Source organism: Numenius arquata, chromosome Z (assembly GCF_964106895.1).
Source record: "Numenius arquata chromosome Z, bNumArq3.hap1.1, whole genome shotgun sequence".
Classification (NCBI taxonomy): Eukaryota; Metazoa; Chordata; class Aves; order Charadriiformes; family Scolopacidae; genus Numenius; species Numenius arquata.
In genome coordinates, this window is record NC_133616.1 from 4,697,031 (window position 1) to 4,708,927 (window position 11,897).

Sequence of the window (11,897 nt, forward strand, 5' to 3'; positions counted from 1 at the left end):
AGCACATACCACTGGACTCTCCAAGTTCCTGTTTGGTCATCTGAAAATATCAATGATTTATAGGTTTGACATTTATTTTTTTTTAATAAGATGTTAAAGTTTATTACCTCACTTTACAATTATTCTCCATAATTCTAGAATAAAGCAAGCTAAAGAAAACCCCAGAGTTGCTCTCCTCCAGTGAAATGCTGGGGTAACTAAAAAAAGATTGGGGGCAGCCAGATTTTCATACCATTTTCTTAAAGTATCTGAAAAAATACAATCAGATGGCAGCTTCTTTTAATTTTTTTATGAGCCACTGGTATATGCAGAAGAGAATGTAAATCTACCAGTTGCTGGGACCATGACAGAAATGTGAAACTGATGTTAGATGTAAAACTGAGAGAAAGAGCTTTTTTGGGCAAGCACCAGTGTTTGTAATGGGCAGACATCTCCGTGTAATCTTTTCCATTAGGGAGGATAGTTATATCTTGGTTGATATCCTGGTGGCACTGAAGTCAAAGGAAATGTAATTGCTTTTGGTAGGACCCGTTTTTTACTTCTTTATGTTGGGGTGTATTCCCTCTAATCTGAAAAGCCTTCAACTACATGTTCTGCAAACTCAACTCCAGCTACAGGCACATGGATGGATTAACCTCTCGCAAATCAAGCTGTCCTGACTTTAAAAAGCTGCAAACAGATGTCACACTCTCCAAAAGACCCTTGGCTCGGCCCCAGGAATGGCAAAATTATCCTCCCCCCCCCCTCCCCTTGGATGAGTCAGGGGCAATTTTCCCATGCATTTCGCTGACTGCTTTTCAGCGCCCTGGCTGCTCGTTTCTCACGCTCCCAGACATACAGACACCAGTTTGTGCCCAGCTGCCACCCTGCAACATGCTCCAGGTTTATGCCTCGAGCTTTGCCTCTCAGCTCCGTGTGTCCATAGCCTCAGGGATTGCTTTGACTGGGACCAAGCTGCACCCTTCCCTGGGCTGGGTTAGACTATTGCAGACACGCAGAGGCAGATACCCATACACACACACAAAAAGGCTATGGGAAATACAGAGAAATATTTTTTTTTGCCCAGTCGTTCATTGAACTTTGGTGTGGATGGTGTAGAAAAGAGGCATTACACAAAGTGCCGTGGGCTTGTCAATGATCATAAATAGAAAAGCCATCTGAACAATGCCACTGTGGTCAAAACAACACTCGTTACCAGTATCCTATTGAACAGCAGCACTGCGGTGAAAAAAATCCAAATATTGAATCATATGGGTGTTTATTTTTTTTTGCAGCATTTTGATGTTACCCATCCATATAATAACTATGCCCAGTTTGTGAGTTAGTGATTATTATCTAAGTGAAAATGGCTACAGGCACAACAGGGAAAGTCATGAAATGGAAAACAAACAAGCAAAGTAAAACTGAAAATCTATTGAGTGATCAATGAAGTGCATATGTTTCTTCAGCAAAAGCAAAGGAGGATTTAAGTCTGTAAATAAGAGTGAAGCAAAAAAAAAAAAGAGAGAGCTTTGCAGAGGGTAGCTCATGAAATAGCGGTTGCATTCACCCTGAGTGGTTCACCCCATCACACAACACCCAGGAGAAGTACTCCATGCCCCTTCACTCCCACTGAAACTTGTATTTGCTTCAGTGGGGCATGTGCCTTTTTGACGGCTACTTCCCATGAACAAATGTGTTCTCACATGAGATAAGGAAGACAGTAAGAGTTAAGCTCACGCTAACCCGAGCCTTTGCAGTGGGAGCTGCAGGGGAATCACGCCGCTTAGCACAGCAGGAGAATGGGATCACCAGGAAAACCCTCAACCTGAGGTCTGACAAAGCGACAGTCAAACAAGACAGACGTGGATCTGACTGCCACCTTCACAGCGAGGGCACTTGTTTAGCCTCAATCTGACAAGATAAAATTAAGCTGCACTCAGCTAATAAATCTTAAAGGAGCTTAATTTTTTATTTTTTTTTTTAAATAAATGATGCCTTGGGCAAGGATGAATAGTCCAGAAGGAAACAGGTTTATAATTTTTTTTTTTTTTTAATTCTATAATCCACCTTATCTGCTGTGTTTCCTAAATTATTACTGCCTCTGAAATATTCAGATCTGTCTTGGTTGCATGAGAACCAGTCCTGACCAAGGGGTTTCAGCCTGTTGGGGAAACAAAACAGGAGCGTGCAGCTTCCAGGGCCATTAAAGCTAAACAAGCCAGCTTGATTTCTAAACACTCAGAGCCACTTATTGGTTCAAGAGCATTAAAAAAAATGAAATAATAAATATTATGTTGAATCTTGATTTTGACAGAATCACACTCTGCTTCTGGACATCCTGCCTGGATTCATCTCACTTAACTTCAGGTCTCAGTGACTGCGTCTCTAAACAGAAAGCTTGAATTTATTTCCAATAAATTATTCACCCAGGATTGGTTATTACTGTTTTGATGAATGCAAGTCTGAAAGGCTTGAACTATATTCCTTAACAGATGGAAATAAGCAATAAAAAATGTATGATGGGTACCGGTAAATTTCATAGGGGTATATGCCTTACAGGCATAAAGGTGTGTAACAGTTCTTGGTCCATCTTCAAATTCGGTTGGATAAAGCACTGGGAAATGCAGTGAAAGGAATAGTATTTGACCAAACTGTAGATTACTGGCTTTGAATACCTTTATGAGTTTCCAGCATCTATAATTTTGACAGTACCTGAATGATTCATCTTCCAATTGTATTTCAGCCTGAAGTCACAGGATACTTGAGGATAGGCAAGATAAAACCTACCAAAATACATTTACTTTGCTTTATTCTTACACACCATGAAAGCAGGAGCAGTTCAGAAACAACTCTGACATGACTCTTACAGTAACACTATATTGTTACTAGAAAACCTTAACTCCAAAAAGGTTTAAGACTGTTCCTTGGACAGACTTAATAACCCTGCTGATTCTGGCCCTCAGGAGCACACGGTGACAAAAAATCTGTCAGATATATTGGGCCACAGTCAGTGAATGCCTTAGAAATAAGCAGTAAAACCTTGAAATCAATAGAGAATTTTACTGGGAGTTGGTGTAAAGACTGTAAAAGAGGACTGATGTGTTCACCTATGTGCTGATGCTTTTTTAGAGATGTGCTCTACCCTGGTGTCTGTGGTGCCATTAATGTTAATGTGAGTCACACGTCAGTAAGGGTAGGAGGGGGGTTAGAGAGAGGTCGAGGCACAGAAGGGTTCTTGTACCCTGAGCTGGATTTGCAATCCAGCTGTATAGGTGTAAATGGGGATGTGAAATGACTGTTCCTATCTGTGCCTAAGTGTGATCAGTTTTTCAATGGCTATTAAAAATACTGTATTATATTTAAATATACATATTCTCTGTTTTTTATAGACAAATTGCACTAGATAACAATTCCATAGATACACAATATTTATATGATGCATGGCTTTTTATTTTTATTTCTATTTGTATATGGACATGTACCTTCTTCTGTGTGTCAAATACATGTTTTACAAGTTTACTCTTTTATATCTGTTGGTACAATTTTTTTTTATTTCCTATATGGGTATGAGTGTGTGTATAGTTCCAGTTTTTTATTACTGGTTCACTTGGAGATGTCTTTTTGGAGGCGCATGTTCGTTAGAGGCACAGGCTCGTACTCTGATGCTCTCCATTGGTGAGCAGTTCCACTGGAATGTACCCCCCAGAGAAAGTTAAAAGTGTCCCCTGCTTTGTCACTCTTTCAAATATTCCTCTACAGACCTAAGTTGGAGGACCCTGTTTTGTTATTGAGTCTGTAACTTTTTCGTGAGCCGGCTGTGGGGTCTGCAAAGTTGTAGACCTCTTTTCTGCACCCAGAAGGTCACACTGTGGAGTCAAGGGGCAGCCTTCCCTTATTGCACTGGAGGTTGGAGCAGGATCTTTGTCCCACAGAATTAGGGGAGATCATTCACATTATACTAGGTAGTAAAAAAACCAGGTCTATTCTGAAGGTATTTGCTGCCCAGTATGAAGTTAAAATAAATCTACTTATACAAAATGAACTCTATCATATGCAAAAATTATTCTTCCAAGGTCAAAAATGCCTATGGCTGGTCACAAAATGCCCATTTGAATCATCAACTTGTTATCCCTTGTAAATAAATTAATCAAGCAATAGCAAGGTAATACTCTGAAAGTGAGGCCGAACAAATGTGTCCTTCTATAGTGAAACAAGGACTGGTCAGTTCATCTAATAAATCAGCAGGGCAAGAACACTGCAGAATCTCCTGATCAGTGAACGGTGCTGTGTCTCCTCTCTGCCCCTGCATGGCACATCCTTTTGAGAAAAGCCAGTGTGTCCTCTGCTATGGATAAATGCTTTTTGTGGCCTGTAAAGACATTTTCTGCTGAAGGAAAGGCACCTTCACCATTTATGGTACTCCTGCAAGGGGAGCCAGACCTGTCGCAGTGCAAAGTAGTAATTAAAAATACCTTTCACTATCTAGTCTCTTTAGAAATTACAAAGGCTTTGGAATTTTATGAAGAGGAGTCAGCTTGTGAAGACCGAAAGCTCTTAGGGGAAGGTACTTCTTTTGAACATGGGATGCAAGCGAGCGAAAGGATACTCTATGCTCAGTGCAGGCATTCCAGTCCTCTAACAAAACCAGAGCCTCCAACACCTATGCAACTGCCTTTTCCTTGTTTCCTTTTCTGATGCCCTCACTCATGCTAAGGCTCTATACAAATAACAGCCAGCACAGAGCTGTCTTGTAGTGAAAACTCCCCATGCTGTCTTTCTTTCAGCTGATTTTATTCATTTATTTATTTATCATCTCTTGTATCCCCTTAAGGTCTTTCATATCAGACACACACATCATTTTATAAACATCAAAGAGGCCAGCTTCACAGTCACTCCTCCTTGGATGGTGAGGAGCTGCTAGCTTTGCTTTACACGTAACAGCATCAGGCACAGAGAAAGGTCTTCCACAAAGCTATAGCAGTCGTGGTGTTAGACCCCCCACATATCCTGACTCCTCTGGTTTTGAGCTTCTACCCTTAGTCAGGAGCAGAATCTAAGCTCTGGCTTTAAAACACTCCCAGTAAAGTAAAGTTGAGAGGTGCTGTTGTGCAAAGAGGTCTTTCCCATCATGAATGACACTGTTTTAAACAAGCCAAGGGTCTAAACTACTTCCAGAGCTTGAAAAAAACACATACTGGGCTAAAGAGCCTATAGGGTCTACCTGAATGGCCTACCTGAACCTCCATCGTCTACAAGACTAGTTTTTCTATGTTAATGGGATGGTCTGTATGTCAAGAGTGGCAGACATGGCTGCACACAACTCTTGCTTCGTTCTGTTACTAGAGAGAATAAAAGATGCTTTTATTCAGTGGAAACATGAGCAGCCTAAAGGAAACTCTTTCCACTGAAGTATTTCTGGGCCTGGGATTACCATACCGGGTTTTGCTCAGATCTCTAAATGGATTCTCCCTGGGAAACAGGAGGTTACAAAAGCAGATGTCTGCTAGACACAATTGCCTATTTCCCCCCAAGTAGCAAAGTCACTCAATTTGCTGAGTGAGGAAACCACCACAGCACAATATATAATATCTCAAGGCATTCGTTTCAGGACACAGCATTCTTTCATTATCCACTCACAGCCTTCAGCATTTCTTCAGACACACATTATTAAACCACAGCTAATTATTAAATATTTAACAAAGACTTTACAGTACATTGACTGCAGCTACCAAGGTAGGCAGAGCTATACAGATTGATTTCTCTATGTCTGCAGCTCAGTATACATCAAACAGCATGGATGCTTTGAAATTCCAAATCACAAGGCCAAGTTTGGACAGTTGGTACTGCTCAAAAGGAAGCGATTTCCTTATCCCATGAATATTTTTATGTTATTGAAAAAAAAATATCCAGAACAAGAGACAAAATCTTGGAATCTTACAAAAAAATCTTCAAAGTGAAAAAATATCTCTCTCTCTGGTTCAGTCAAAAATTCTCTTAGATAAATATGAAATATTTGGCCATCTTAATCTATTATTATAATGTAATTCAATTTTTAAAAGTTAAGTTCCTTTCAAATGGAAATATTTTCATTTTTTAAAGTTTTAAATGAAGGGCTTTGAAATTTTGAGGAAAAGAAGAACAATTTAACTAAAGTCAATCTCATTCATTGGTAAGTTTTGCAAGTGTGACCTTTTAGACTTTGGAACTGGCAGCTTGGTGTTTACGTTTTAGCTTTAAAGACCTTTGTTTGAATCCAATTTACTTGTCATGTAGAATAAATGTTGGGACTTCTATTTAATCCTTTCACAGATATTTCTCCACAGAGATTAATGAATTTTAAAGCCATTATAATCATCTAGCCTGACCTCCTGCATAACATGAGTCATAAAATGTCACCCGGCAATTCTTGCATCAAGCCAAATCATCTGCGGTTGAGCTAAAGCCGTCACACCATGTAGCACGACTTCCAACACCTACAGAGAAGCCTAACAGCATCAAGGATCACAGTTTATCAAAGATTATTTTTGTGGCAGGGAGAAGTATTGGCTGATTAAAGCTGCTAAGGTCCCATAGACTATAAGAAGTACAAAATTCACTTTTGGATGTCTTCAAAAAAAAAAAAAAAAAAGCCAAATGAGAAGGTTGCTATGTATTTTTTTAGGGTGGTCTTTATTTGTTAACATAAGGTATCAGCAATCTCAGGCACACACTGTTAGCATTATTGTGACAGGATTGCAAGCTGGTCCTTAAAATTTTGATCCATGTTCCAGGAATTTGGGCTGGCTAGGGAAATAGCATGAAGTATGACCAGCAATGCCCATAGTCCTCTGCTTTGGTTCTTCTGTCACTCATTCAGGGACTGGTGCTGCCAGTTACCTCTGCTCAGAGCAGAAGCTCTGAGGGAGGTTGTCAGAAGCTTTGGAAAACCTTTTTTCTCTTTCCTACCCACCACCATCATTCAGGGCAAAAAGATCCCTGGAGAGACTTTATCTTATGGAAAAACAGGGAGAAAGAAAAATAAGGGTTACAGAAGGGAGATAAGAGAGTCAAATGATTATTTTGATGGATTTAGCATTTATTTTCACCTTCTGTTGGAATGCTGTGTTTCTTTGTGGGATTTTTATACAAAAATGTGACCATCTTGGCCATTCTTTGAGAATCATAAAATCGATACATGTGAGTATCCACCTTTTTGCCTTTTGAAGAAGCTGAGAAAATATTGCAATAATTGACCTTGATAAATATTATTGGCTGCCTTCCTTCCAAGTGCACAACTACAGCAGTGGGATCCAGGGAAGGGAGTATTACCCTCCCCAGTGCCCAGGGCCAGTCCAGGCTCTCCCATCCTTCACTAGCTCATTGCAGCTGCTCAACCATCTTGCTCCTCCATCAGGAAACCATCGAAGGTACAAGTGGGTTAACTAAGAGACTAATATAAGTTTTTTAACAAAGTAGCCACAGAGGTGGGGTTAGACACCTGGGATGTTGGCTTCTCTGTCTGATTTTTAGGTGGAGGGGTAGTTGAGAGTGTTTGACAGAGTAGCCGTTCTGTGGAAAACTGGGAACAAACCAACATTTTCTCAGTTAGAATGCATTTGCTTTGGTTAAACTTCCATCAGGAAAGTTTTATCAGGGTCAAAATATTTTTTTCTAGTCAAAATGAGAATCAGATGATTTTGATTCAGGTGAAACAGGGACTCAGGTATGATGTAGAGTCTTGTACCCCAAGGGGTGTGTCTGTTGATGGAGATTTATGAAAATTCACCTGGGTTTCTCTGAAAAAACTATATTTTTTTAGAGAAATTGTGAATGAAAACATTTTTTTTTCAATTGTAAAAAAATGCTGCATAACAATATTCTCACTCCCTACCGAGCTTTTGGTAGGCTTGATGGTCCTGTTCCTGCTTTCAGTCAATATTTCTCAGAAACCTTGTGGACTATGGGCTTCAGCTGAGCAATATGATCTTTCCTCAAAGAAATTCCAGCAGAGTTTCTGTTAAGACTAATTAGACATGTGCCTGAGCATTAAAGAAGTTGCCTCAAACCCATTTTGATCAATGGAAAGACTACCACTGACTGTGGTGGGGTTAGATCACGCCCTGTATAGACACAGTATGGGGACGCACAGCCTGCAAAATCTGCTTGCAATGAAGTCAATGGGAGCTTTGCTTCAGTACAGCCCAGTATTGATTCACTGGATGGCAAAATCATCAGATCAAATGTCTCTGCTCCCCATAAATTATCCACAGCAGAGAAAAAAATTACCTCACTGGTAATTATGGAAAACTTACAACACATTTTCTTAAAATTGGATTCCCTTGGGATAGACTTTGAGGAAGACTACATGTGAGTTGCCCTTTGAATAAAGAAGGAAATTTTTTTCTGTGGTGCTCAGCAAGCAAATGAGAAAAAGTGCAGAAAGAGAGCCCAATAAAAATGTTTATAATTAGTGTGCTTAACAGGGCTTAGAAGACTGGCTTTCTTAGGAAAAAAAACCTCTTCCTTTTCCTTCCCTTCCTTGTTAATTGCATACAGCATTTCCTCTTTCTTTTTTCCTCCTATATTCTGAAAATAATTAGGAAGACAAATTTGAAAATTGGAAGACTTTTTATGGACAGACTAATCCTAGAAGGAGAATAAACGATTGAAATTTGTGGAAGGACTATATAAGTCATCAAGCATGCCTCATTTCTCTCAATAAGGCAAAGCCAAAAAAGGAGTGTGCTGGACCCAGATCTTGCATTAATGATATTTTAGAAATTTACTTTTTAAAAAATGAGTAATTCCCATTTTACAGCTGCTGATCTGACTGCTGCAGAGAGTTGGAATAATTTCTGCCAACACTCACTGCCTAGTTTGGTTTGGGCGAGTCACACCTATAACAAGTGTTTTGGGGCTTGTATGTAACCTGCTGGCTCTTGTAAAACTGCATTTCAGCCTTTGATGTATGTGAAACAATATTGCCAGTCCCCCTTACCCCACAAATCATAAGGCTGACTAATAAAAACACAAAGATTGTGTATATAATAATGAGCTCCCAAAGGGTGGAAAGAAGGCTCTTTCACACTGAGCTGCACACAGGCACGTATTAATGCAGTTTGATTTGATCACTGGAAAATTGTGTCCTGTAATTACTAAGCAAACATGAGGTGGAATGACAGGGAAATGCAATGAAATGGGGCTTTGAGGTGGAAGATGAATTTTCAGAAAGTGCAGTTGCGAAGGAACACATATGAATCCTGTGCAATTGCCTTGAAATATAAGGGACCCATTGATTTAAAAATGAATTGTGTGCTCAATTAGTGCTGCAGGACCTGCATGGGGCAGTATAGACCAAGAATTATCGTGAAAGAACTGGATTTTGGGCATTTGGGTTCTCATATAGTAGGGACCACTTTTGCAAAACATCAGCTTTTCTGAATGGCTCCCCTTTGGCATCCAAAATGATTGATGTTCTTAAAAAAAATTACATTCAATTTCAATATTAATAATCTATTTGCTGGATAATAATAATATTACCTCCCTTTATTGGAAGTTATTACAACTTACAAACTAAAAATTTGATTTAAAGTCCTTTAAAATATTCACAAATAACAAGACCTAATCACCTACATAATGATATAAACTGTTAGATGTTAATTTTTAATGGTATTATTCCTTAGTGTTTGAAAATGAGGGAATGTATTTGCGATGTGGAGAGCTGCTCGCCCAAAAATAATTCCTCATGCTAGATGTCAAATTCTGCCAGAACTTGTCTTCCCTGTGTCCCAGCCTGGGCATTTTGCATCTACAATGTACTACCTAAGCACAGTAGGCATCTTTCCCTGAGGAAGCAACCCAAAATTGAATTATTCTGCAGACTTCCTTGGTGATGCTTAAAAAATTCCTGCCAACCTTGTAGATTATGTGCACTGCCAGTAAGAAATGGAAGGGTGTATTCAAATGCCAGTAAATCTTACATTTCCTGCCTTCCCTTCCCTGACAGCTACCCTGCAAGCTGTAAGGACAGCATGGCAAAGTGGATGCTTTCAGCCTTGTTTCATTTCCTGCATTTGAACTCTTTAATATGGCAACAGGCAGAGATCGGCAGTGTTATTAAGAAGACTTTAATGCAAGGCCAGCACGTTGGCAACACGTGTACTGATGATAAAAGAGGGTGAGCGCTGATCAACTTGTCCACTCCAATCCCACTCTGAGGGCCAAATCTGTCTGCTCGCAAGGAGGTTCTCAAAGTCACCATTAACAGGGAGAACAGTGAGTTCCCAGCAGTAACACCTGGTACGGGTGTCACTAATGGATTAATGTCCTGACTCAGCTTCTCCACAGTCCTCCTTAACAGAACGTAATTGCTTACATTCAGAGCCTTCGAGTGCTAGCCTGGCACAAGCTACAAACTTTGAAGGAGTGGCAGAGCTGCAACAGAGCTTCTTGAGAAGACAAACCAACAACAAATTTTCAGCAAACGATAAATATAGGAAAAAAATTAAAGATGCAAGGATCCTAATAAGGATCATGTGGACTGGTGGTGCCTTTATTAGTCTCCTTTGTGTTCCCTCTTGAAGCATTCATCATCACTGAACTGTCTGATTATTCTCTTTTAATTAGTTCATATGGAATAATTAAATAAAATGAAGACAATAATCTTTTATAGATGGTTATGAAGAGGAACATTTTTCTCAGGGAACTGAATATAGATGTCTTTCCCCTCCCCTTTACCTCCCAAGACTGTAGAAATCTAAAGCATTCAATGCTACAGCGTGAAGAGCTCCCGAATTCTCTGAATTATTTATTTTTAATAGTTAACCATCATTTAAAAGCCTCACCTGGATGACCTATGATTGAAGATCAAGCCTCATTGAGCACAGTGTTTTGTTCTGATGACATGTTTCCAGACAATTTCCTGTGTGTTATATGAGAAGCTGAAAATGCTGCAAGCTGTTCATATTTAAAAAGGCTGTACCACCATGCTGAGATTTCCCTGGCACCCAGAGCTGTTGATCTGTCCCTCTTTGCACAAGGTTATATGCCACACTGTGATAAGAGCATCAGACAAGAATATAGCAAGACTCCTTTGAGGTTATCCTTGATGGCCCTTTTCATTGCAGCATCACTTCATTGCTTCTTGCCTCATCTGTGGCCACAGCTCAGACCCCAAATCTGCAAGAGGATACAGGTCAGAGAGAGAGAGGACAAAAGACTTGGATGAAAATGTTCAAGAGAGGAGTATGGAGAAGCAGAATCATGGAACTGGCTGCCAACTTGGCTTTCCCTCACCAATGTGAGATAAAGATCATTTTTGGTTGTGTCTTCTTGCTTTGTCCCAGCTAAGTTCCCTTGCACAGGCAGAAATCTGTTGGGTTAGGAAGAAATAGAGGGATGTGATCTATGAGCAGATGAGGTTAGGATACATTCATGCTTCATATCGTCAGAGAAAAATTCTATAGACGAAGTTGCTAGTAAGTTGAGTCTTTAAAATAATGACAGGTAATCTAGTCCACATTGCAAGCTGAAGCCTGTGCCAACATGTAGGGCAGAGAGAATGAAGTGCAGGAGAGAACAGTAAGGGTGGAACTCATTCCTCTCCTTGCAGATATTTGAGCATGTCTCTACCTATCGCCAGTGAAGAAAAATTGGTATTTCGAAGGAGGAGGGACACATTTCACATTTCTGCTCCTCACATAGGGTAGATGATTCAGCGTCTGTGTGCACACGTACCCATCCTGTGCTCTTGGACTGCTACACCTCAGCCCACATCTTACGAGCGTCCTTGCAAGAGGTGGTGGTGAGGTTGTCAGCAGGCAGATGGGTTGAGAATGGTAACCTATATTTCTTTCTACACAGATCTGAACAACCACCAATGTTTTTGCCTCTTTTTCCCTGCTGGGTTGCCTGCAAGAAGCAGAATATCTGGCTCT